General features: G+C 46.2%; 1 pseudogene; it reads right to left on the bottom strand.

Annotated features, from left to right (window-relative positions):
• Window positions 1-589: 589 nt before the first annotated feature.
• Window positions 590-18235, bottom strand: LOC148005368 (ornithine decarboxylase-like; annotated as a pseudogene).
• Window positions 18236-23720: the final 5485 nt, after the last annotated feature.

Raw genomic sequence — 23720 nt, 5'->3', positions numbered from 1 at the left:
CGGGAAGGGTCGTTTTACAACAATTGAGTTCTCAAAATAGTAGCCCTGCAGTTCCAGGGACAGCAAATGAGGGAATTAGGGTGACATGGTAGTTACTCCTGGGGAAGGATTAATACAGGTAACAGAGCACAGGTTCTTTATAGCCTGGACTTCTTTACATCTTTGTTACCACGTCATAGCTTATGGTAAGAATTGGCTTGAAAGATTGTTCTTCAAAATACCCTTGCATGAGAAAGACAGGGGAAGGTTTGTATTCTCCCTACCTAGTTCGAATAATAGTCATCCCCTAAAGAGAAAACTGCAAAGTTTGTCCAAAGGGAATGTTAAATAGTCCAACTTTGTCATATTTTTGTGTAACAACCATTCACAATTAATTGTAAGCAATTCCCTCCATCTCTCATTTACCATTTTACGGAAGACATTCTGTTGGCTGATTCTGATAAAGATGGGTTAGGGAACATGGTAAAACAAAAGATTCTACTATACTTGGGATTACAGATTGCTCCAGAAAAAATAAAGGGGAGACCCACTAGTTATCTGGGTTATAAAGTCCAACAAACAATTCAACCACCAAAGATACAGATCTGTAGGGACCAGTTGGGTACCCGTCATGATTTTCCCCAGATGCTGGATGAGTAAATCTTCTGCCCTAGGCTTTCCTATGTGCATGATCATAAGGAATGCAGGTAAATGATCCATACACTCTCCACCATTCACAGAATACATGAAGGCTTGGTCATTGACTCCTCTTCATCATCAGAACAGGCTGCTCCTTCCACACTTTCACTGGGCAATGATGTCGACTACAACTGTGAAAGCAGAGGAGACACAGTATCTGCCCGGCTCAGCTATGGTTCTCACTCCAGAGTCGCATGGCAAGTTCTCATCCACAGCTGGGTGGATTACACTGTGTTCCCTTCAAATTTAGGCTTTGTATCTTCAGATCCAGGAGAGCCACCACCAATTTCAAGCACATCCATGCTGAAACCAACTTCTCATTCCATGTCAAAGACACACCTGGTGTGTGATGCTGCCTGCATGAAGGTCTCAGGGTCAGTACATCTACTGCCCTCATGGAAGCTGATGGTCTTTTGCCTGTTCCATGAGAAGCCTGTTTTGAGTGTGGCACCAACCTTGACATTGAGGCGACAAAAGGCTCTGGAAGTGTCAACGTCCATATGTAAAACCAACTTTGCCTTTGGATGTGCTCTGGTGACTTCCATCAATTCAATTTCACTGACAAGGTCCTAATGTGGACTCCATTACTGGCGGCATACTTGACTTGAGACACTTGGTTACAAGGATTTGCATAGGTAATGCTCTCTGGGGGCACCCAAGCCTCTACACCAACTGGATGCCACTCTTGCTTGCACAGTCAAATCCTCTCCCACTTGCAGCTAGAGCTCTGCTGTCGTTCCACTTGTCTGTGGAAGGGAGTCACAAGGCAAGAGCTTTTAGCCACCTCAGATGCTGCTTTAGAATCTCTTCGAGGTGTGATATATAGAAAGCTTCCTTATTGTCAGGGAAGAGTTCTTTTTTTTTCTTTTTTTTCTTTTTTTCTTTTGCTGTAGAATGTCCTTGGCAGTAAAGCCTTCCTCAAGAATATGGCAACCAAAGTTTTCCTTAGTAAAGCTGCTCATGGTTCTTGATATGCCTGCGGAAAACAGCACTGGGTCACTGTTGGACAGACCCAAGGTGAGGACTGCACCAGACCCTGAGGATCATGCAGCCATTTGCTGATGCTGATCCGAGGTGGCGCCGAGCTTCTGGCTAGGGTGGCTGTTGGTGATGTCTGCAGGGTCTGACCCTCAATATTCTTAATGTTGGTGAAAATGGAACAACACCTGGAAGAGGTTATTGAGAAACCTGAATAACTAGGCCAAGCAATGCAAGGATGTGTTGACATGGGAGGGAACCCGGTAATAGAATCCAGGGGATGTGTTTATGCTTCTGTATATACAGAATTGAAGATATATGGGTACCCACAGAACCTTTTAAAGTTTAGATCTGACTAAGAGAAATCTCTTGTGAGCTGCGACAGTGTCTTCACCAAGCCCAGGTGATTCACAGACTGTGTCAGTTTCTGAATCTCCTAACTGTGCATGCAAATCAACTTCAAAAGGGCTAGCACAGAAACTAGAAAGACAGATTGGGCAACCAATGCTACAGCTACCTTTTCTCAAACTAACCATTTTTTTTCTCTTTGGGGCCCATACAGGAATTCCTCACCCCAATTCAGCAGGAAGCAGTTTTCTGAAGATCGTCGCCCAAGTCCCTTAACGTTGTGTGGATAGGTTTGGTCATTTGATGTGTTCTAATTGTTATCTAGGATGGAAGGTTATTATTGGTTATGATCAGAGATTGATAAATACTTAAAGTCATTTTTTTTGGAGTTATTGTATATTAGAAATTTAAGGTATTTTTGTTTCATTATGTTTATAGAACTTTAAGATTTTTGGTTTATCATTACACATTGATAGCCATTTAAGGTTTTTTTAATTGTATTTTGATAGAAATGTTAAATTGTTTTGAAGTGTTCTATATTGATAGTAAGGTAAGTTTTTGTCAATGATTTGACTTTACTATGCATGTGGCATTTATTGAAAATGTGATGGTTCTTACAAAATTTCCATTGCATGTAGATTGCTAATGATAGGGAAAAGGACAATTCTTAGAGAAAAAGGGGATATGAAGTGGACACTTCTAGGTATTTGGAAAGTTAATTTTGCCAAATGATTTGAGGCACACAGGTGAAAGGCTGTCTTGCTATAGCAAACGCACGTCACAGACTTTTCCTGAAGCAGACACCAGTGAAGGGATGTTTGGATATAGCAGACACGAGAAAGGGCTCCTGATGAAGGAGTGTATATCTGACCCCACAGAATGTGGGAGATGAGCACTGAGCTTTGGTTTGCTCCACCTGTCCATTCTTCAGTAAGGACACCGCATGTATTGGTTCCCCTTACATAGCGTGGTTGAGCTCAACCTGTGATAAAGCTGCCATGGAGAGAAGCTCGCCCAAGAACTGCTCATGAGGTTCCTGCAGCAGCTTGTCACCTCTGTGCCCTGACCTCAGGTCGGTGGCCAGCCTGGTGGTTTCTTCGGGATTGAAGTACAGCTGCCTGGTGTCTGTTTTCTGAAAGATGCTCTCACATACATATTTATTATGGGCAGAGAAATAAACGACTCATGTCTAAGAAGGAAAGACCTTTTCCTTAGATGTACATTTGGACCCAGAAGACTCCCTCCCTTTGGTACAGGTAATCAGTCGCATCTTAAGGCAGGTGTACTTGTCGAGTGAAGTCTGTTTGGTCCAGGAGAGGTAGGTCTGAGCGCGTTTTCTGTAGCTTATCAGTTTACATTCTTTAAAATCTGCAGAGCAAGGTATAAGTGGGAGCCCTTGTGTGCACGCATCTGGGACACTGGTGTGCACAGCTGAGGCACTGCCTGCGGGTGGCAGTGTGAGTACACTGGAGCAAAGTCCAGGACAGAGAGAGAGAGAGTACTTGCTTGTAAAAAGGTCTTAGGGGTCCCATACACATGGGAAATGGGCCTCACAGACAGGATTTTGCACAGGACAAAAACCAGGAATTACAGCAACAAGGAAGGGAGAAGAGGGAGGCCTTGGGATGGGGCCAGATAGAGAGAATGTTTCTGCTTACTGAAAATTATATCCCAGGAAATGGGGAGAGGTGGCGAAGATCTATAGACCCATGGGTGAGAATAGGGATCAATTGCCCTCACCAATGCTGGGGCTCAATTTTGAGGAGGTGCTCCTGACCCAGAGAGCAGTCTATCCAGGCCTGGCCTGGCATTAAACTTTCTCAAAAGGAGAGAAAGTCTCACCCCAGGGTAAAGGTCCTAGAAGGAGCCTCAGTGAAAGGCTCTATCCCAAGAGACAGCAGAGGTAGCTCCAAGCTCAAGAGCGCTCCCCTGAAACCATGTGTACCCCATGGAAAGTCAAGCTCTGAGGTAAAGCACACAGAGGTGGACTAGGTACCTCTCACCTGCATGTGCTTGAAGAGGGCACTCTGCTTGGTGGGCAGCTATAAGCAGGGCATCATGGCGATGGGGAGGCCAGCTGGAGTGGTGTAAGTCCTGAGTCCCTCCACAGCCAGCAGGTGTTAGTTGTCTGATGGCATCGATGGTGTGGCAGCAGCTGTGATGGTATCCCCCATGATGCCCCTCGAGGAGGCAGCAGATGTAATGGCAGGGCCCAACATCAGGAAGCTCAGCAGCAGTGTCGGGTCATTGAAGTGGCTTGCATCACAATTATTGGGCAATGTGGCGATGTCTTGGGAGAGTACGATTCCATTCCCTTCACCGGGGCTCTGAGCACAGGGCTCGAAGCGGCCAAGAGTGGGTTGGAGGCCACGATGGGCAGCGGAGGCACGCGGTGAGAAAGGCCGATCCTTTGCCCGGAGGTCGGTGGCAGTGTGGCAGGGATGCGAGGCCATATGGGCATGGGGAGATGAAAATCCTCACGTGGTGTTTCCCATTCGTGGCACCAATGTGAGGGTTCCTGGTTCAATCCCAGGTTTTGACACCAATGTTAGCGTTTCATATCTTGGCCTGTGTCTGGACAGAACACACCCAGCCACCATTGTTCCACGTGGAGAACGTTAATGAGAGAAAAGTAGAAGAGCAGAAAGGTGGCCGGCCGTGGTTATGCAGACAGTGTCATGGGCAAGGGGTCCAGAGCAGTGAAGAACAAAGAGTACGAGAAGTAAGAGCGTAAGAGAGGGCAAGAAATCCCTTTTACACTGTCAGGCACAGCTGGCTGTTGCCAGGCCAAGTGAGGCAGAGCATACCTGGCTGTTCTGAGATACCTGAGGGGGTGGGGCTTAGACAGAACCAACAATAATCATGGAAGGGCTCTTGGGAGAGCTAGGGTCTGCGGCCTTGGGAGAGGTCAAAGATATTTGGCAGGAGATGGTGGAACAATCCTCAAGTTAAGAGCAGGAGGAGACAGATCATGAACTGGTAACTCCTGCCTGGAAGACCGGCCTTATCTTTGCCTAGCAATTGTGCCTATTAGGCAAATTATGAAGTCTTTTTTTTTTTTTTAAAGATGTGTTTCATATGAGTATACGGTCACTGTCTTCAGACATACCAGAAGAGAGCATCACATCCCAGCCCTGAGTCTTTTGTCCACTGATTCAAGGGTCTCAGAGGCAAGCTGGTGGCAAGAACCCCTAGAGCAGAGACATGTAGAGAGAGGTCAGGTTAGGGTTGGCAGCAGCCAATCCTGGAGCCTAGCCCAGTGGTAGAAGGGGAAGTCCGGGAGGTGCTGGTAGCATTTGATGAAGTCCTGGGCTAAGGTGGTAGTGATCTTAAAACTACAAGCAGCACCAAGAGGGAGGCCTGGGAATGGGCCAGACAGAGATACTGTTTTCTCATTACTGTAAATTACATCCAACAAAATGGGGACAGTTGGGGAAGACCTAGAGACCCGTGGGTAAAAATAGGAATTAATTGGCCAGACCTGTGCCCGGACTAGATTTAGATCTGGTGCTCCTAAGCCAGAGAGCAGTCTATCCAGGCCTGGCCTGGTATTAAATTGTCTCAAAAAGAGAGAGAGAGTAATTCTCACCCACGGGAAAAGGTCATAGAGGAGGGTCAGTGAAAGGATCTATCCCCAGGGCAGCACAGGTAGCTCCAAGCTCAAGCACTCTCTCCTGAAACCATGTGTAGAGCACGGAAAGCCAAGCTCTGAGGTAAAGAAAGCACACAGAGGTTGAATAAGTAGCACTCACCAGCATGTGCTTGAAGAGGACGCTTTCGTTTTTGGGCAAGTATATGCAGGGCATCATGGCGACGGGGAGGCCAGCTGGAGTACAAATCCTGAGTCCCAACAGCAGCCAGCAGGTCGTGGTAGTCTGATGGCGTTAGATGCTGTAGCAGCAGCTGTGATCAAATCCCTGTCGTGCACACAGAAGCGGCAGCAGATGTAAAAGGCAGGGCCCAACAGCAGGACGGTCGGAGGGGATCTCGGGACCATTCGTGGCTGCATACTTGATTGGAGACACTGGTTTACAAGGATTTGCATAGGTAATGCTCTCTGGAGCCACCCCAAGCCTCTAGATCATCTGTATTTGAGTCTTGCTTGCACACTCGCACACTCAAAATCTGTAGCAGTTGCAGCTAGGGCTCTGCTGTCCTTTCATTTGTCTGTGAAAGGGAATCACAGGGCAAGAGCTTTCAGCCACCTCAGAGGCTGCTTTAGAATGTGTTCGAGGTGTGCAACTTAGAAAGAATCCTTGTCATCAGGGGAAAAAACATTTTTTTTTCCTGATGTAGAATGTCCTTGGCAGTAAAGCCTGAATGGAGGATATGATACATTGGACAACCCCAAAGGAACATCCTGCCTTTTGTAGGTGCTGCTCTGAGGTGGCGCCAAGCTTCTGCCTAGGATGGCTGTTGTGGTGGTGTCTGCAAGGTCTGACCCTCAATATTTTTAACGTTGGTGAAAATGAAACAACAGTACCCAAGAGACACTAGATTAATAAGAAACAAACAAACAAACAAAAAACAAAAAACAAAAACAAAAACAAAAAACTGAGGAACTAGGCCAAGCAGTGTAAGGATCTGTTGACAGTAGAAGCGAACCTGGTAATTGTATTATGGGGATGTGGTTATGTTTATGTATCTACAGAGATCAAAAATGACTACCAACAGACGCTTATAAAGAATAGATCTGACTAGGAGAAACCTCTTGTGAGCTGAGACAGTGTCTCCCCAAAGCAAACATCCCAGGTGACTCACAGACTCTGTTTCTGATTCTCCTAACTGTGCATGCAAATCAACTTCAAAAGGGCTAGCACAAAAACTAGACAGACACATTGGGCAACAAATGCTTCAGCTGCCTTTTCTCAAACTAACCATTTTTTTCTCCCTGGAGCCCATTTAGGAATTCTTCACCCCAATTCAGCAGGAAGCAGTTTTCTGCAGATGGTCGCCCTAGTCCCTTAAGCTGGGGTGGATAGGTTTGGTCATTTGATGTGTTCTAATTGCTGTCTAGGATGGAAGGTCATTATTATGATGAAAGATTGCTAAAAATTTAGCCTTTTTGGAATTATTGTATTCTATGAATTTAAGGTATTGTTTCATGTTTCAGAATTTTCAGATTTTTTTATCATTACAAATTGATAGCAATTTAAGTTATTGTTTGAATTGTATTGATAGAAAATTTAAATTGTCTTGAAGGTTTGTATATAGATAGAAAGGTAAGGTTTTGTTAATTATTTGACTAAACTCTACATAATGGCATTTTTTGAAAATGTGATGGTTCTTACAATAATTGCCATTGTGTGTAGATTGCTAATGATAGGGAAAAGGACAATTCTTAAAGAAAAAAGGGGATATGAAGTGGAAACTTCTAGTTCTTTAAAATGTATATTTTACCAAACGATTTGCTCAGGCATAGAGATGAAAGGACGTCTTCCTAACGCAAACATGTGAAAGACTTTTCCTGAAGCAGACACAGGGAAAAGGCTGTTTGGATATAGCAGACACGTGAAGGGCTCCTGATGAAGGAGTATAAATCTGACCCCACAGACTGTGGGAGATGAGCCCTGAGCTTTGGTTTGCTCCACATGGCCTTTCTTCAGTAAAGACACTCCATGCAATTGTTCCCCTTACACAGCGTGGTTAAGCTCCACTTGTGATAAAGCTGCCATGGAGAGAAGCTCGCCCCAGAACTGCTCGTGAGGTTCCCGCAGTAGCTTGTCACCTCTGTGGCCTGACCTCAGGTCGGTGGCCAGCCTGGTGGTTTCTTCAGGATTGAAGTACAGCTGCCTGGTGTCTATTTGCTGACAGTAGTGTACTGTGCCTACTGGTTCGAGCCTGTTTTCTGCCTGCCTAGAGGACTGGTCTGCAGCTGCTGAGTCCTGTTTGGTGTTTGCTCTGAGACCGAACAGCTGCCCAAGGAGATGGAGCTCAAACCAGAGAAAGACTGCTGAGCAGGTCCACTTCCCCACATCCTATTAACTTTTCTCTTCCACTACCCCTGCTCTGTGGTGGGCTAGAGGAGAGCTTAAGAGGAGGTTTCAAAACATTTATGCCTACAGGTGGCACCAAAAGTGCTTTAGGTATAATGGGTAACTCTGCTCCTAATATGGTAGAGGAAACAGTAGATTCTGAGGGGTGAGCAATGTTCCTGAAGAAAGGTAAAATGGCAGCTACATTGGCTGGGTGGTCTGCTACAGTGTTCCTGAAGAGGGTGGGTGGTTTTGCTTTCCAGTGTTCACATAGCATTCTGAAAGTTTGGAGGGAAGGGCGAATACTCAGAATGTTCACTCAGTTCTCTTTTGCTAAAAGTACAGACTTGGCTATGCACGTAGAGTTTTGGACTGGAAGTTGAAACGGTGGAAAGAAAAACAGGCCAGGGGGAGAACAATGTTCAGGCTTGGTAAATGAGACTGGGAATGTACCCCATGATGAAAAGGGGAAAGAAATAGACTGGAAGGGAAAGTGCTGCCCTGCCCTGCTCCCCGTGCTTTCACTACCAGGTGCCCAAATGCCTCAGGGAGACAAGGGGCTGGGAAGAGCAGGAGGCAGCACAGGTACAAAGGGCTAGTATGTGAGTGAGTGCATTACCACAGGTTTTGCTTGGGCCTTTTGAGGCACCTGCATCCTTCCCAGTGTCTCTGTAGAATGTGCCTGCTACTGGTGCAATTCCTGCCACTGAACTGACCTGATGACTGATAGAAATGCTAGATTTAAAGCATTTTGAAGAATCTGTTGTTTTGTATCATTTACACTCTTCTTATGTTAATGAAAGGCTAAAGAACTAGGCCAGAGCATGAGGTGGTCCCAGAAGATGGGAAGGGGTTGGTGTCAGGTGGTCAACAATTACAGTGGTTGTTGAGGTGGAGGCATGAAACTACAGAACCAGCCCATGTGATTAACAAGTGGAATAACTGTTACTAAAGACCAGCTGCTTGGTGATGGGCGTTATGCTGACTTACAGGAGCAAAGCAGATCTGAACGTGTAAATGAACAATGGTGAGTTGCAGCTTTAAGAGCTTGGGGTCTGGTTTCAGAACCTGAGGGAAAAAATCTACCTCTTTAATAAAATAGGATTCTGGCGAATTCCTTTAGAGAATTCTTACAGAGGTTAAGTTCAGGTGTTTATAGAACCCTGTCAGACTTAGAAACTAGACAGTCATGGATAGAAATGTTGGCTTTTGGGGATGCAAACACAGAATGTAAGAGAGCAATTAGACCATTGAGAGCATGTCGAGCCCTATAGATGAATGCGTAAGGGAGACCACTGGTATAGTTTCTCAAGAGTATAATGGAAATATCATAGGGCAAATGGTGTCTAGAGATATCAGCAATCAAAATGCTTGATGTTTTAACTGTACACAACTTGGTCACTACCCAAGAAATTGTAAGGCCAAAGGGTCCAGAGTACACAATGACAGGTGCATTGATTCTAGAGAATATGGTAACCGTACCTAAGACCTTGCAGGTTCTGGTTACTGTGAGCTACAGAGGATTCTAGGCTACTGCAGCCTTTGACATTGGTCAAAGGATTTGCCAGTCTGAGTCTGAACAAGGAAACCTCTTGCCATTGGGAACCAAACTGACCTGTGGATTGCTGTCTGTATGCAGGCAAGGCCAGGTACAAATCTTAATTAGTTATATGAGCCTGTGATTGGGCAGTGGGAAAAGAAGGCAGGGCTGAAAGTTTAGAGAGAGGGGACAGAGAGATGACCAGGAAGAGACAGGAGATGGAGGAAGGTGAACCGGATGCACATGGATCTGAGTCATCTTCATCTTCTCTGTGTCTTCTTCCTGTCTGTCTCTTCAGACAAAGGAGGACATAATTGTTAGGGTTTCGAATTTTGGCCTGTGCCCTGAAAGAACAGGCCAAGCCACCATGGTTCCACGTGAAGAGGTTAAATGAGAGAAGAGTAGAAGAGCAGAAAGGCGGCTGGCCATGGACATATGGGGGGAGGGATGGGGAAGGGGACAAGAGCAGCAAAGAACAAAGAGGAAGAGAAGTAAGAGGGAAGACAGGGCAAGCAGCCCCTTTTCTAGTGTCAGGCATAGCTGGCTATTGCCAGGCAACTGTGGGTAGTGCATACCTGGCTGTTCCCATGCAGCTGTGCTCTTGAGCTTAGACAGAACACCAACATTCTCCCATTTTGGTTTAATTAAAAAATAGACTCGATGGTGAAGCAGGAATTGGGTTGTGATCTCTGACTTACTTCCTGCTTGCTTTGCGGCGATGTGTCTCTAGAACCTAAAAAGATGGGTAAGGGGTTATTTGTTCAGTCTAGTTTTCTGTCTCCATATTGTCCATGGTCTGTGGAACCATCCAAGTATAGGTCAGAAGGAACAGTTCCAATAGAAGTATCTGTGTCTGTGAGAGGAGATTGGAAAAACTGGAGGTGTTTTCTATGGAGCTGTCCTGGGTGTAGTAATCGTCTAGCCTTGGCAAGATGCTGGAACACACATTTATTATAGGAAGAGAATAAGATTAAGTGCGTTTGGGAGAAAACTTTTTCTTAGATATACATTTGAAACCCAGAGGACTCCCACCCTTTGGAATAGGCAGTAAGTGGGATCTTCAGGCAGATGTACTTATCCGAGAGTCTATTTGGTCCATAAGAGGTAGGTCTGAGTGTTTCCTGTAGCTTATAAGTTTACCTTCTTTGAGATCTGCAGAGCAAAGGAGAAGCAAGAGTGTGCATGCACATACAACTGGGACACTGATGTGCTCAGATGAGGCACTGTGCTTGGGTGGCAGAGTGAGCACAAAGTAGCAAAGTCCCGGACAAAAAGAGAGACCTTACTTGTACAAGGGTCTTAGTGGTCAGACACCTGTGGGAACGCAGGACTCACACTCAGGGTTCCTGCAGAAAGGGGTCAGACCGGATTTTCACAGGCACAAACCAGAACTTACAGCAACAAAGAAGGGAGAAGAGGGAGGCCTGGGTATGGGCCAGAAAGAGATACTGTTTTCTGGTTAGTGTAAATTACATCCCAGGACATGGGGACAGGCAGTGAAGAACTAGAGACCCATGGGTGAGAATAGGGATTAATTTCCCTGACTTGTGCCGGGTCTAAATTTAGAGCCAGTGCTCCTGAGGCAGAGAACAGTCTATCCAGGCCCGGCCTGGCATTAAACTGTCTCAAAAGGAGAAAGAAGTTCTCACCCAAGGGAAAAGGTCCCAGAAGGGGAGGCTCCATGAAAGATCTATCCCCAGAAGCAGCATAGGGAGCTCTCCAAGCTCAAGCACTCTCTCCTGAAACCATGTGTTCACCACGGAAAGTCAAGCCCTGAGGTAAAGAAGGTGCACAGAGGTTGAATAAGTACAGCTCACCAGCACATGCTTGAAGAGGGTGTTCTCGTGGGTGGACAGCTAAGAACAGGGCATCATGGCGATGGGGAACCCTGAGGAGTGGTGTCAATCCTGAGGGACCACAGCAGCCAGCAGTTGGTGGTGGTCCGCTGGCATAGATGGTGAGGCAGCAGCTCTGATCGAATCCCTCTGATACTTGCAGAAGCCACAGAAGTTTTAATGACAGTGTCCATCCGCAGGATGCTCGTTGGAAATCTCTGGTTATGTGCACAGAAATAGCATACACCTCCATTTTTCCTTGCCACAGCCAGTGTGAGTGAGTAGTCCATGGCAAGTAAGTGTGACTGGGCCCTGGGCCCAGAGTGGACTGCGGGCAGTGGGGCGATGTGGCAGGAGTCCATGGTTCCATCCATCTCGACTGATGCTCTGAGTTCCTGGCCTTAGGCAGCCCAGGGCAGGCTGTGGATTGCCTTGGGGAGCAGAGGCATGGAGTGGGAAAGGCCTGTCCTCTACCCCTGAGTTGGTGGCAGGGTGGTGGGAGCATCAGGACATCTGAGCAAGGGAAAATCAAAATCCTCATGCAGGACATCGGAGTGAACAGCACCAATGTTAATGTACTGGTAACTCCCACCGGGAAGGCCTGCCTTATCTTTGCATAGCAACTGTGCTTAGTAGGCAAATTATGAAATCTTTTTTTTTTTAAGATTTTTTTTCATGTGAATATACTGTCCCTGTCTCTAGAGAACACCAGAAGAGGGCCTCAGATCCCATTACAACTGGTTTTGAGCAATCATGTGTTTTCTGGGAGTTAAAGTCAAACTCTGGGGAGCAGTCAGTGCTCTTAACCTCTGTTTTGGGGAGCCTAGCAGTTTCTTGGTATCAAACTGCAGCCTCCTGGTGTCTGCTTGCTAAGGAACTGAATTATAGCTGCTGGTTCCTGCCTGTTGTCAGTTTACCTACAGGACTGGCCTGCAGCTGCTGAGTCCTGTTTGGTGGTTGCTCTGGGAGTGAACAGCTGCCCAAGGAGAGGGAGCTCAATCCTAAAAAACTACTGGACATGTCCACTTCTCCAAACCCTAGGAACATTTGTCTTCCACTACCCTTCTCTACTGTGGGCTAGAGGAGAGCATTAGAGGTTTCAAACCCTTTATGCCTACAGGTGGTACCCAAAGTGCCTGAGGCATAACGAGTAACTCTGCTCCTAATGTGGTAGAGGAAACCGTAGATTCTGAAGGGTGAGCAATGTTCCTCAAGGAAATAGGTAAAATGGCAGCTACAGTTGCTGGTGTCCTCTGATAGTGTCCTGGAGAGGGTGTTTTGTATTTCCATATAGTCTTTACCTCCTATTTTGAAAATTTGTAATAAAGCCCCAAAACTTTAAAATTCACTCAATTCTCTTCTGCTAGAAAAAATTGCAGACTCCGCCATGAACATAGAGTGTGTGACTAGAAGTGGAAATGCTTGGAAAGGAAAAAGAGCCAGGGGGAGAACAAGGCTTGGTGAATGAGACTGGGAATGTACCCCATGAAGGAAAGGGAAAGAAATAGAGTGGAAGGGAAAGTGCCGCCCTGCCCTGCTCCTCGAGCTTTCACTACCAGGTACACAAATGCCTCAGGGAGACAAGGGGCTGGGAAGAGCAGGAGGCAGCACAGGCACAGAGGGTTAGTGTGTGAGTGAGTGCATTACCACAGGCTTTGCTTGGGCCTCTTGAGGCACCTGCATCTTTCCCAGTGTCTCTACAGCATGTGTCTGCTACTGATGCTATTCCTGCCACAGAGCTGACCGTGCAACTGATAGAAATGCTAGATTTAAAGCATTTTGAAGAATCTGTTTTGTATCATTTACACTCTTCCTATATTAATGAAACACTAAATAACTAGGCCACAGCATGAGGTGATCCCACAAGATTGGATGGAAGGGGTTGGTGTCAGCTGGTCAACAATTACTGTGGTTTTTGAGATGGAGGCATGAAGCTACAGAACCCACCCTTGTGATTAACAAGTGGAATAACTGTTACTAAAGACAAGCTGCTTGGTGATGGGCATTATGCTGTCTTATGGGAATAAATCAGATCTGATGGGGTAATTGAACAATGGTGCTTGCAACTTTAGGAGCTTGGGATTTGGTTGCAGGACCTGGGGGAAAATTTCTTTTACTAAAATAGGATTCTGAAGAATCCTTCGGAGAATTCTTACAGAGGTTGAGTTCAACTGTGAATATAACGGTATCAGATTATGAAAACAAAGTCATTGATAGAAATATGTCTTTGAGAATGCAAACACCAAATGTGAGAGAGCAGTTAGACCATTGAAAGCCATGTAGAGCCCCTATAGAGGAATGGATAAGGGAAACCACTGGTATTGCTTGTCAGGGGTATAATGCCAATATCATACAGCAAATGGTGGCTAGATTTATCAGCAATCAAAATGCCTGATGTTAAGGTTGGAGGTTTAGCTCAATGGAAGTGTGCTTGCCTACGAAGGGCAAGGTTCTGGGTTCGGGTCTCAGCTCTGGAAAAGCAGGAGACCAACTTCCCAGCTAAACTCACACTGTACAACAAAATGCCTGATGTTTTACTTGAGGTCCATTGGGTCATTTACAAAGACCTTGTAAGACCAAAGTATCCAGACTTCAAAATAACAAGTGCAATGATTGTAGCGAATATGGTAATCCTAGCTAAGAACAGGCAGGTTCTGGTTATTGTGAGCTACAGAGGATTCCAGGCTACTGCAGCCTCTGTGCAAAAGGCAGACATTGGTCAAAGGATTGGCAGTCTAAGAGCCACATGGATCTGCTTCATCTCCATCTTCTCTGCCCCTCTCTTCTCTGTCCTTCTCTCTTTGGAGGAAGATGGACATAATAATTGTTAGGGTTTTGAATCTTGGCCCGTGCCTGGACAGAACATGCCAAGCCACCATGTTTCCACGTGGAGAACTTTAATGTTTAGAGTAGTAGAGCCAAAATGTTTGCCGGCCATGGGAACATGAAGTGGGGGATTGGAAAAGGGGCAGGAGCAGTAAAGAAAGAGTAAGAGAAGAAGTAAGAGAGGGTAAGAGGGCAAGCAGCCCCTTTGAGAGTGTCAGGCACAGGTGGCTCTTGCCAGGCATTTGTTGGGTGGAGCGTACCTGACTGTTCCCATGTAGCTGTGCTCTTGGAGCTTAGACAGAATACCAACATTCCCCTGTTTTACTTTAATTAAAAAAATCAGCAGCAAGGGTGAAGCAGGAATTGGGTTGAGGTGATCTGACTACTACTTCTTGCTTGCTCTGTGGTGACTTGTCTCTAGGGAACCTAGAAAAATGGTATGGGGTAGTTTGTACAGTCCTAGAGTTGGCTGTCTCCCTGTTGTCCAGGGTCTGTGGAACTGTCAGAGGATAGGTCAGAAGTAACCGATCCAATAGAGGCATCTGTGTCTGAGAGGAGATTGGAACATCTGGAGGTCTCTTCTCTGGGGCTGTCCTGGGTGTAGTAAGCACCTGGACTTGATGAGGTGCTGGAACATACATACTTATTATAGGCAGAGAATAAAATTAAGCATGTTGCAGGAGATAAGTAAACTTTTTCTTAGATGGAAATTTAAAAACCAGAGGACTCCCACCCTTTGGAATAGGTAGTAAGTGGAGATTTAGGCAGATGCACTTATCTGAGTGGAATCTATTTGGTCCATAAGAATAGGTCTGAGTGGGATTCCTGTAGCTCATAGGTGTCCATTCTTCAAGATCGGCAGAGCAAGGTATAAGCGGGAGTGCTCAAGTACTTGCAGTTGGGACAGTGGTGTGGACAGCTGGGGCAATGTGTGCAGGCGGTGTTGTGAGCTCGCTGGAGCAAAGTCCTGTACAGAAAGAGAGAGCTGCCTTATACAAGGGTCTCATAGACAGGGTTCCTCCTAAACAGGGTCAGACTTGCTTTTCACAGGGCAAGAACCAGGAGCTACAGCAACAAGCATGGGAGAAGAGGGAGGCCTGGGAATGGGGCCAGACAGAGAGAATGGTCTCTGGTTAGTGTAAATTAGACCAACACATCCCAGGAAATGGGGACAGGCATTGAAGACCTATAGACCCATGGGTGAGAATAGGGATTAATTGCCCCAACTTGTGCTCGGGCTAGATTTAGAGCCAGTGCTCCTGGGCCAGAGAGCAGTCTATCCAGGCCTAGACTGGCATTAAACCGTCTCAAAAAGAGAAAGTCTCACCCAAGGCAAAAGTTCCTAGAAGGAGGCTCTGTGAAAGGATCTATCTCCAGAGGTAGCACCAGTAGCTCCAAGCTCAAGAACGCTCCCCTGAAACCCTGTGTACCCCATAGAAAGCCATCTTTGAGTAAAGCACCCAGAGGTGGAGTAAGTACTGCTCACCTGCATGAGCTTGAAGAGGGCGCTCTCCTGGGTGGGCAGCTATAAGCAGGGCGTCCTGGTGACTGGAGACCTGCTGGAGTGGTGTAAGTCCTGAGATTCCCCACAGCCAGCAGGCGTTGGTGGTTTGATGGCGTCGATGGTGTGGCAGCAGCTGCGATCAAATCCCTGTGATGCTCACAGAAGTGGCAGCAGATGTAATGGCAGGGCCCAACAGCAGGACGCTTGGTAGCAATCTCGAGTCATGTGCACAGAAGTGGCAAGCATCTCCATTCTTACTTGCCAAGCCAGGCAGAGTGCAGAGCCAATGGTGAGCAACTGCAGCTGTGCCCACAGACCCGTGTGAACTGTGGACAATGCAGCAATGAGGTAGGAGTGCATAGGTTCCCTCCACCTCCACCAAGGTTCTGCCAAGGTAAGCTGGCGGTTGCCTCGGGCAGAAGAGGCAGGTGTTGGGAAAGGCCTATCCTCTGTCTCGGGGTCAGCAGAGGGATGGTGGAAAAACCAGGCAATGTGGGCAGGCTGAAATCAAAGTGCTCACCTGGGGGCATCCGAGTCAAGGCACCAATGGTAAGGTTCCTGGTTTGATCCAGGATTTCGGAACCAGTGTTTGGATTTTGAATCTTGGCCCATGCCTGGACAGAACACACCCAGCCACCGTTGTTCCAAGTGGAGAACCTTAATGAGAGAGTAGCAGAGTGCATAGGCCACTGTCAGGCACATCTGGCTGTTGCCAGGCAACTGTGGGGCAGAGAATATCTGGCTGTCCTGAGGTACCTGTGGTTATAGAGCTTGGGGAGAATTCCAACAATAATCATGTAAGGGCTCTGGAAAAGCTAGGCTCTGCAGCCTTGGGAGGGTGGTCAGAGATACCTGGCAGGAGATGGTAGAACAAACCTCAGGTTTAGAGCAGGAGAAAACACAGAGATAATGAACTGGTAACTCCCTCCTGGAAGGCCTGCATTATCTTTGTCTAGAAATTGTGTCTGGTAGACAAGTTATAAAATGTTTTTTTAAAGATTTTCTGCATGTGAGTACACTGTCCCTGTCCTCAGACACACCAGCAGGGACATCAGATCCTATTTTATGTGTTGTGAGTCACCTTTTTATTGCTGGCAATTGAAGTCAGACCCCTGGAAGAGCAGTCAGTGCTCTTAACCCCTGAGCCATCTCTCCAGCCCTGTGTCTTTTGTCCACAGATTCAAAGGTCTCGGAGGCAAGCCAGTTGCAAGAACCCACAAAGCAGTCGCGGATAGAGAAAGAGGCCAGGTTAGGGTTGTCAATGGCCAATCCCAGAGCTAAGCATGGTGGAAGAAAAAGAAAGACAGGAAGGGCTGGTGGCATTGGCTGCAGTCTGGGCATGAGGTGGTAGTGATTGTAAAACTACAGGCAGCCCTGTAAGCTAGAGGCCCCTCGGCAAACAATGGAGACATTGTCCTTTTGGTCAGTCAGGAGGTACCAAGCAGGCAAGAAAAGTGGGTGTTTCTGATCTTATCCATGGCTGCAGAGAAAGTGTAGGTTTGATCTGGCCATTGATCACTCTTACATTATCCCCAAAAGTCACATGATATAAGTGGACCACTGGTGTCGATGGTCCCTTACCTTCATGGACAGTGGGAATAATCTTGGGAAGAAGTGGATTCACTTCTCATGGGCTCATGGTGTATCCAGGGGTAGTAGATGGGGATCCCAAGGAAGAAATAAAAGTTGCTAAAGGGGAGGAAGGAGATAGAATTGCTCAGCTATTTCCCTACAACAGGGGGAAGGCTGCTCCTGTGGAATGAACAGGGGCTTTTGAGAGCGCTGGGAAACATGTGCTGTGGCACACAGGTCGATGATCAGAGACCCAGGTTGTCCAAATACGGGTGTGGACATAGAAGGGATGGTACATACAGGAGCTGATGTTAGTATACTTTATCAACATTCTTGGAATCCAGATTGGCCACATCAGGTTTTGATGCAATTTATAGGAATTGACAAATTATTGGTAAAATATGGAAGCTGAGGTCAATGATGTCAATCTTTAATGCTTTTGCTCGTTCCATGAGAAGCTGGCAGGGTTTGAGTGTGGCACCAAACTTAACATTTAGGTGACAAAATGCTTTGAAAGTGTCAACATCCAGCTGGAAATCCAACTTTGCCTTTGGATGGGCTCTGCTGACTTTCTTCGATTTCATTGTGAAGAATCCTAATGTGGACTCCATTACTGGTGGCATACTTGATTTGAGACACTGGTGTACAGGGATTTGCATAGGTAATGCTCTCTGGAGGCACCCAAGCCTCTACACCAACCGAATGTCACTCTTGCTTCCACAGTCAAATCCTCTCCCAGTTGCAGCTAGAGCTCTGCTGTCGTTCCACTTGTCTGTGGAAGGGAGTCACAAGGCAAGAATTTTAGCCACCTCAGATGTTGCTTTAGAATCTCTTCGAGGTCTGATATATAGAAAGCTTCCTTATCCTCAGGGGAAGAGTTCTTTTTTTTTTTTTTTTTCTTTTGCTGTAGAATGTCCTTGGCAGTAAAACCTTCATTGAGGATATGGCAATCAAACTTTTCCTTAGTAAAGCTGCTCATGGTTCTTGATATGCCTACAGAAAATAGCCCTGGGCCACAGCTGGCCACATCCATGATGAGGACACCACCAAACCCTGAGGATCATCTGGCCATTTGTAGAAGCTTATCCCAGGGGCACCAAGCTTCTGACTAGGGTGGCTGTTGGTGATGTCTACAGGGGCTGACCCTCAATGTTCTTGATATTGGTGAAAATGGAACAACACCACCCAAGAGAAGTTATTGAAATAACAGAACTAGTTCAACCAATGTAAGGAGGTGTTGACAGGTGAAGGGAACCTTGTAACAGTATGAAGGGGATGTGGTTATGCTTATGCATCTACAGAGAGGGAATAAATGGCTACAAATAGAAGCTTATACAGAATAGATCTGACTAAGGAAAACCTCTTGTGAGCTGAGACAGTGTCTTTCCAAAGCAAACATCCGAGGTGACTCACAGACTCTCTGTTACTGATTCTCCTAACTGTGCATGCAGATCAACTGCAAAAGGGCTAGCACAGAAACTAGAAGGACAGATTGGGCAACAAATGCTACAGCTACCTAATCTCAAAAAAACCATTTATTTCTCCTTGGGGCCCATACAGAAATTCGTCACCCCAATTCAGCAGGAAGCAGTTTTTCTGAAGATCGTTGCCCTAGTCCCCTCAGGTGGGGTGGATAGGTTTGGTCATTTGATGTGATACAATTGTTATCTACGATGAAAGGTTATTATTGGTTATGACCAGAGATTGATAAACATTTAAAGTCATTTTATTGGAATTAATCTGTCTTAGAAATTTCAGGTATTTTTGTTTGATTATGTTCTTAGAAATTTCAGATTCCTGTTTTACCATTACATATAGAAAGCAATTGAAGTTTTTGTTTGCATTGTATTTTGATGGAAATTTTAAATTGTTTTGAAGTATAATATATTTATAGAAACCTAAGGTCGTTTATTAAGTATTGTATATTGATACAAACATAAGGTTTTGTTAATAATTTGACTATACTATACAAGTGTCATTAATAGAGTGTGATGGTTTTTAAAATAATTTCCAATGCTTATAGATGGCTAATGATAGGGAAAAGGACAATTCTTAAAGAAAAACGTGTTATATGAAGAGGAAACTTCTAGGTCTTTAAAAAGTAATTTTATCAAAGGATGTTTTGCTGGGGCACACAGGTAAAAGGATGTCTTGCTAAGGAAACACGTCATAGACTTTTCCTGAAGCAGACACAGGTGAAAGGGCTCCTGATGAAGGAGTATAACTCTGACCCCACAGACTGTGGGAGATGAGCACTGAGCTTTGGTTTGCTCCACCTCGCCATTCTTCAGCATAGACACCGCATATTTTGATTCGCCTTACATAGCGTGGTTGAGCTCAACTTGTGATAAAGCTGCCACGGAGAGAAGCTTGCCATAGAACTGATCGAGAGGTTCTTATGGCAGATTGCTTGTTGCTTTGTTGACCTCATATCAGGTCATTGGGGAGCCTAGCAGTTTCTTGAGGATTGAAGTGCAGCCTCCTGGTGTCTGATCGCTGAACGAACTGAATTGTAGCTGCTGGTTCCTGCCTGTTGTCGGTTGACCTACAGGACTAGTCTGCAGCTGCCGAGTCCTGTTTGGTGTTTGCTCTGGAAATGAACTTCTGCCCAAGGAGATGGAACTCAATCCAGAGAACGACTGCTGAGCAGGTCCACTTCCCCTCATCCTAATTTTTCTCTTCCACCACCTCTGCTCTGTGGTGGGCTAGAGGAGAGCTTAAGAGTCGGTTTCAAAGCATTTATGCCTACAGGTGGCAGCCAGTGTGCCTGAGGCATAAAGGGGAACTCTGCGCCTAATGTGTTTTTTTTTTTTTTTTTCTTTTCCGGAGCTGGGGACTGAACCCAGGGCCTTGCGCTTCCTAGGCAAGCGCTCTACCACTGATCTACTCACCATAGATTCTTAGGTGTTAACAATGTTACTGAAGGAAGTTGGTAAAATGGCAGCTACAGTTGGGGCTGCTATCCTACTCTTTGTTCCTGGAGAGGGGACTTTTGGTTTTGCTTTGTATGTTCACATACATTCAGAAAGTTTGGAGTTAAGGCTGAAAACTCAGAAGGTTCACTCAATTCTCTTTTGCTAAAGATTGCAGACTTGGCTATGCACGTAGAGTTTGGGACTAGAAATTGAAATGGTTGGAAAGAAAGAACCAGGGGGAGAACAATGTTCAGGCTTGGTGAATGAGACTGGTAATGTACCCCATGATGAAAAGGGGAAAGAAGGGGTTGGAGATTTAGCTCAGTGGTAGAGCGCTTGCCTAGCAAGCGCACAGCCCTGGGTTCGGTCCTCAGCTCCGGAAAAAAAAAAAAAGGGTAAAGAAATAGAGTGGAAGGGAAGGAGCCGCCCTGCCCTGCTCCCTGTGCTTTACACTACCAGGTGCCCAAATGCCTCAGGGAGACAAGGGGCTGGGAAGAGCAGGAGGCAGCACAGGCACAAAGGGTTAGTGTGTGAGTGAGTGCATTACTACAGGTTTTGCTTGGGCCTCTTGAGGCACCTGCATCCTTCCCACTGTCTCTGCAGGGTGTGCCTGCTACTGATGCTATTGCTGCCACTGAGCTGACCTGGTGACTGATAGAAATGCTAGATTTAAAGCATTTTGAAGAATCTGTGGCCAGACAGAGATACTGTTTTCTGCTTAGTGTAAATCACATCCACCAAAACGGGGCAAGGCAGCAAAGGCCTATAGACCCGTGTGTGAGAATAGGGATCAATTGCACTGACGTGTGCTGGTTCTAGATTTAGAGCCAGTGCTCCTGAGCCAGAAAGCAGTCTATCCAGCCCTGGCCTGGCATTGCGGTGATGCGGCAGGACTTGCATGGTTCCATCCATCTCCACCAATGCTCAAAGTTCCTGGCCCTAGGCAGCCGAGGCATGTGGTGGAAAAGGCCTGTCCTCTGCCCCTCAGTTGGTGGCAGGGTGGTGGGAGCATCAGGACCTGTGAGCAAGGGGAAATCAAAATCCTCACGCAGGACATCCAAGTGAACAAGACCAATGTTAGGGTTCCTTCTTCAATCCCAGATTTCAGCACCAGTTCGGCTTTCGAGTCTCAGCCCATGCCCAGACAGAACACACCCAGCCACCATGGTTCCATGTGAGGAACTTTAATGAGAGGAGAGGAGCAGACAGGCAGCTGGCATGGGCATGTGGATGGAGGGATGGTGAAGGGATTGAGAGAAGTAAGAGGGTAAGAGAGGGCAAGCAGCCCTGGTTATTCTGTCAGGCACAGTTGGCTGTTGCAGGGCACTGTAGGGCAGAGCTTACCTGGCTGTTCCCAGGTAGCTGTGGGGTTGGAGCTTAGACAGAAAACCAACAATAATCATGGAAGGGCTCTGAGAAAGCTAGGGTCTGCAACCTTGAAAGGGTGGTCAGAAACATTTGGCAGGAGATGGTGGAAGAAGCGGCAAGTTTAGAGCAGGAGGAGACAGAGATAATGAACTGGTAACTCCTACCTGGAAGGCCTGCCTTATCTTTCCATAGCAATTGTGCCTACTAGACAAATTACAAAGTCTTTGTTTAAAAAAATATTTATTGCATGTGAGTATACTCTCCCTGTCTTCAACCACACCAGAAGAGGGCATCAGATCCCATTCTAGATGGTTGTGAGCAACCATGTGGTTGCTGGAAATTAAAAGTCAGAAATTGAGTCCGATGATGGCTGGGAATTGAGTCAGAACCTCTGGAAGAGCAGTCAGTTCTCTTAACCCGTGAGCCATCTCTCCAGCCCTGTGTCTTCTCTCCACAGACTCAAAGGTCTCAGAGACAAGCTGGTGGCAAGAACTCCCTGAGCAGTGACCAGTGGAGAACGAGGCCAGGTTAGGTTTGGAAGCAGCCATTCTCTGAGCTAAGCATGGTGGAAGAGGAGGAAAGGCGGGAGGGGTCGGTAGCTTTGGCTGCAGGCCTGGGCTAAGATGGTGCTCATTTTATAACTACAGGCAACACTGAGGGGCCTGTCAGCTAGAGGATACGCAGCAGACAGTGCGGGTCATTTTCCTTTTGGTCAGTCAGGACATTCCAAGCATTAGGTATTTCTAATGGTATACACAGCTGCTCATGGAAGGTTAGCTTTGGATCTGGCCACAGATTCCTCTTACATTATCCCCAAAAGTCGAATGTTGTAAGCTAACCACTGGTATGGATGGTCCCTTATGTTCATGTACTTGGGGATAATCTTGGGCAGAAGTGGATTCACTTCTCAAGGACTTATGGTCTATCCAGGTATAGCAGATGGGATTGCATGAAGTAAATGAAACCTTAGGTGAGATAGGGGATAGAATTGCTCAGCTGTTTCCCTACATGAGTAGTAAGGCCGCTCCTGTGGAATGAACAGGGGCTTTTGGGAGCACTGGGAAACATGTGCTCTGGCATACAGGTCTATGATCAGAGAACCAGGTTGTCCAAATACGGGTGTGGACATAGAAGGGTTTTTCATAGAGGAGCTGATGTTAGTATACTTACCCAAAGGTCTGAAATCCAGATTGGCCACCTCAGGTTTTGACACAATTCATAGGAATTGGTAAATTATCGAGAATAGGGTGGTATCCAATGGATTGCATGTATGGGACCTGAAGGGCAAAAATGGAAATTGAGACACTATGTGGCTGACATACATGTGAACCTGCATCAGGAAGGGTTGTTTTGCAATAACTGGGTACTCAAAATATTGAAATATCTGAAAGGCCAACGAATATAACAATGTGTTGATAGTGGAATGGAAACCGGCAATACTATTAAGGGGATGTGCTTATGTGTATGCATCTACAGAGAATCAAAAACATGGCTACCAACAGAACTTTGTAAAGATCATATCTGACTAGGAAAAACCTGTTTTCTGCTGAGACAGTGTCTTCACCCAGCAAACAGCCCAGGTGATTCACAGAGTGTGTCAGTTACTGGTTTCTCCTAACTGTGCAGGCAAATCAACTTCAAAAGTGCTAGCCCAGAAACAAAACCAGATAGGGCAACAAATGCCACAGCTATGTTTTCCCAAACTAACCATTTCTTTCTCCTTTGGGGCCCATACAGGAATTCTTCACCCCAATTCAGCAGGAAGCAGTTTTCTGAAGATCATCGCCCTAGTCCCTTAAGGTGGGGTGGATAGATTTGGTCATTTGATGTGTTAAAATTGTTATCTAGGATAGAAGGTTTTTTTTTTTTTTTTTTTTTTATCATGAGAGATCGATAAAATACATAAAGTCATTCTGTTTGCTCCACCTGGCCATTCTTCAGTAAAGACACTGCATGCATTGGTTTGCCTCACATAGAATTGTTGAATTCAACTTGTGATAAAGCTGCCATGGAGAGAAGCTCACCCAAGAACTGCTTGTATAGTTCTGCAGCAGCTTGTCACTTCTGTGGCCTGACCTCAGGTGGGTGGCCAGCCTGGTGGTTTCTTCAGGATTGAAGTACAGCTGCCTGGTGTCTGCTTGCTGACAGGACTGGACTGTGGCTGTTGGCTTCTGCCTCTTT

Source organism: Rattus norvegicus, chromosome 6 (genome assembly GCF_021556685.1).
Source record: "Rattus norvegicus strain SHRSP/BbbUtx chromosome 6, alternate assembly SHRSP_T2T, whole genome shotgun sequence".
Lineage (NCBI taxonomy): Eukaryota > Metazoa > Chordata > Mammalia > Rodentia > Muridae > Rattus > Rattus norvegicus.
The sequence above is the reverse complement of the archived record's forward strand: the minus strand, read 5'-3'. Positions and strand labels throughout refer to the sequence as shown.